This window comes from Galeopterus variegatus, unplaced genomic scaffold, assembly GCF_000696425.1.
Source record: "Galeopterus variegatus unplaced genomic scaffold, G_variegatus-3.0.2 Scaffold2495, whole genome shotgun sequence".
In the NCBI taxonomy this organism is placed as follows: domain Eukaryota; kingdom Metazoa; phylum Chordata; class Mammalia; order Dermoptera; family Cynocephalidae; genus Galeopterus; species Galeopterus variegatus.
Genome location: NW_007728606.1, coordinates 55,616 through 60,077, shown reverse-complemented (window position 1 = coordinate 60,077; position 4,462 = coordinate 55,616).

Here is a 4,462-nt window from a genome sequence, read left to right as displayed (position 1 = left end):
AGTAAAAGAGTGACTGACATTTCAGCCTTCATCCCATACAGCTAAAGAAAATATCCTTGCATGGGAAGTACTTTCACTAATTCTAAACCACAGCACATACTTAAACACCTCTAAGGCACCTGAAATAATCTGTAACCACTGTTCTTAGTTATTACAGAAAATAATGTTTATATGATGGGGTGTTCCTGCTTTGTGAAGATGAAATATTTCCTATTAACAGAGATAGATGGATAATCAACACATTAGTATTTTGTTCCAACTCTTTCCTAGCCATGAGTTATTTTCTGACTGAAAAAACAGATAAGAAACTTTTTTCAACAAAAACACACTTCAGCTTGTGAACAACCAGCTCATAGTTCAATGCAGTGACTAAAGCAAAGTTACATAGAAAGGATCAACAGCACTGTAAGTAAAAACAAATTATAAAAAAGGCATTTCCTTGCTTGATGTCTGCATATTCTGCTGCCAAACATATTCTTGCTGAGAAAATGCCAAAACCTATTCTGACTCTTGAAAGTATCAAGACCTTTATAAGGAAAATGATCTATGGAAAGTGACTTCTTAAAACAAGTTCTATACTAGCAGTAGGCAATAGACATGACAGGCATGTGTGGTTAAGCCCTATTTTATCTGTTTCATAATTTTTCTGATTACTGGATGTGACCAGAAATTTTAGGAATATTTAGTCACAGACAATGAAGAAAGAAAACAATCAAACAAATGAGAGGAAAAAAGCCAATACAATATTCGAAAATGAGCCACTTTCCTCTATGTGACTAATTCACTAATTATGAAAGCTCCTTAAGATTTTCAGGACCAAAAGAGTCAATTTTCTGATTTTTCAGGATACTTAATGACGTTGATTTGCTATCTCTAATAGGGTGTACCTCATTATCTCTCAAATTTGCATAATCACAGAATGCTTGATTAGGGAATGGAAGCTTTGAGTGTAATGGATATGCATGCATGATTAGCTGTAGGAGGAGATCTGTAATTACGTGGTGTATAAATATACATCTATATTCTTTAAACCTTCATAATAAACACAACAAAAGTCTTGATATTTATTTTAAAATTCTTTGAGTCATAACTTTAAAAAAGTCACAACAGTACATGTAAAAGTCTTGATGACAATCTTCTAGGGAGTAAATTCACAATATAATATAAAATTAATACTAACCATCAATGATACTGGTGATTTTGGAAAAGCAGGTGGAGCCTTTGGTTCCTTGTATTTTTGTGCCATGAGTCCCAAATATCCCAATTCATTAATGTAGTGGATTGAATTATTTCCCCCCAAAACTAATTGAAACTTGAATTGGGTCCCTCAAGTTTTATGTATTAGAAACTTTTCCCCCACTATGACTGTTAAGAGGGTGAGAAATCTGATTATGGGAATTGAAAGGTGGAACCTTGAAGAGGTGATTAGATTGTAGGACAATGCTGTAGTGACTGGATTAAAAATGGTGGTCATGGGTGTGATTTTGAGGGCTTTAAAAAGAGAGGAGAGTCTGTCTTTCTCTCTGCTCTCTCTGCTTCCACCACCTTGCAATATGAGATCCCTGGGTCACTGTCGTCACCACCAGATGGACTTTGGACTTCAAATCCTCAGAAACCTTAAGCAATAAATTTCATTTTTCTTTATAAATCATCCAGCTCCAGGTATTTTGTTATAAGCCACAGAAATGGACTAATATGATTAGGAATGCAGAAAGAACACTGATAGGATGTATGTCCTAAATATATGAAGTTCACTCCAGTGTAACTACATTCAAAACTAGTACATTCTTTATGCACCTTTCTTCTTCATATCTACCCACCCTCTTTTACAAAGCCCATAAACACACACCATCTCATGACTGCTTTTAAATATCAATGTAAACTTCAAACTTGCCAATTGCATGTAACAAGAATGAAAAACTGCTATTTAACCTATTTCTGTAATAGACTTAAGAAGCCAATAAACTAAATTTGAATTTCAAATTTAATCTAAATAATCTAATAATCATTACAGAATTAAAAATTTACTTTTATGAGTCAAACTTTTTTCTGTGTCCTAGATGACTGGTATTTATCTACTTGTCTGGATTCAGTCAATAAAGATATTTTACTCTTTAAATATTTTTTCCACAAAACATGTTACATAGTGTTTATCTTTACATGTTTGTCATTACATATACTGAGAAAGAAAATTGACAACCACTTATAACAAAAGTCCTAAATTTTTCCAAATGATCTTGAGATATTTTCCCTGTGACAATTTAAAAAATAGTTTTTAAGCAAATTTATTCTTTTAAGGAAATGTAAAAAATATATATTTTAAAAATTATTTCTTATATTTTTATATAGATTTATTTTTGACATTTAAGTAACTCACTTTTTTCTATTATCATGAACCACATATTACTTAGTTCTTAGCAGTCCAATATTTCACTGAAGAAAACCTTCACTGTCATCTTAATTTCCCACCTCAGAAAAGTTTCTTATAAATTAAGAAAAGGAGAGTGAATTTCTTGCCAGGTCATTAGGGTTATTCTCTGGAGTGAGTTGATGCTTATGGTTCATGAAATGCCTTATGTGCAAGACCAACAACCAATATGAAGAAAGGCGAGAATAAAGCACCTTGAGTTACCAAATGCCATGCTAAGTAGAATTGTGATCTTCTACATTACTTTAATGCTTGTCTAGTTGAAGGAAAAAGATTACAAAATAATAAGTAGTGAATTGACTTAGTTTTATTTCATCTGTAGTAATCATATTTTTGCCTTGAGTTACCAAATGCAATGCTAAGTAGAATTGTGATCTTCTACATTACTTTAATGCTTGTCTAGTTGAAGGAAAAATATTACAAAATAATAAGTAGTGAATTGACTTAGTTTTATTTCATCTGTAGTAATCATATTTTTAAAATGTTAATATTAATAGTGTGAAGAAGAAAAAGATGGAAAAGGGAAAAGTAAATGAGGAGGTTGTCTCCAACAATGGCCAAACAAATACAAAACAAAAAAGTTTCAGTTTACTTAGTATATATTACTTTCTTTTGTTCTGAAGAGGGATTTCTAGAACATAACACCAAGTTGCTGAGGTCAGTGCTTTAGGAGGTCTGCAGTTATACAATTCAGTGATAGATTTGAAATACAGAAATGTAATTTTAATGTTGCACATAAACATTCTATTTTTAAGAATAGAAGATCTTAGTTGAAAATTTTTATTGTGATAGTTGGAATTAATTCCAAGTAATTTCCCAGTATACTGAAAGTTGAATATTAGATTATAAAGAATTGAGAACTGAATATTTGTAGGACAGATCTTAATATCTTTGAATTATATGTGGGATTTTTTGCAGTAGATTTATTGCAAAAATATTCCCAAATCTCCATGTCTCCATGTGTCTCACTAGCCACAACTGCACTGTGACTTTGCACCTCCTCCCCACAAGAGGAGTCTATTTCTCTACACAATGAATCTGAGATAGATTTCTGATTTGCTTTGGTTAATAGAGTATGGTGAAAGAGATGATATGCTAATATTGAATTTTCTTACTTCTCTTTTCTCTCTTGGACCCCTGCCTGATCTAAAGAACTGGAGAGAACATGTAGAACCAATCCAAATCAGTCTAGTTGTCCCCTAAAACCCCAGAAACAGAAAAGATCGTAGCAGAGATCTGTAAACTTCATTGTTAAATTGCAGATGCACGGGTAAGAACAAACTTGAAGCACAGCTCAGCAAGCCTGTAAGCTTATGAACAATAATAAGTGCTTATCATTTAAGCCACTGAATTTTGAAGTGGTTTTGTTTTGCAGCAGCATTGTGGTAATATTTTCCTCCAACATTACTTCCTCTGCCTCAAATAAATGGCACATCCCTTTTGAGTTAGCATCAGTTTTCAAAAACCAGAGGAAAACAATGCACAAAGAAGATGAGTCATGCAGAATCCAAAGTTAGGATATATGGCCCATAGTGCTTACATGCACTCCTATGAGATGGTCTATGAGTCTGCAGAGTATAGCTGTTAATAGTACAAGTTTGGGACTCAGATAGTTCTAGGTTCCAATCTTAGCATCACCATTTACAGACTGCCTCCATCAGTCTAGGTCAAATGACTCCTCTGCTCCCTCCTGACATAGACCCTGATTGTTGCTGTTGTTGCTGCCACTGCTACCACTAACTAAACACAAATCAGTTGTTTCACACACTTTTTTCAAAGATAAACTGATGCTTAGATAACTCATAGTGGGTCTCAGCCTTTGCTAACATAAAACGTTGAACTTAAAGTCAAAAGATATGTAATCTATTCCTTGTTCATGGATAGATATCATTGCAAAGAGAAAAGATGAGTGAAAGAGACATGGTTTCTGGTGCATTTGATAAAGGCAATAATAGCAAAAATATGTTTTTTAAAAGCTTTGAACTTGGGTCTCAGCCTTTGCTAACATAAAACGTTGAACTTAAAGTCAAAAGA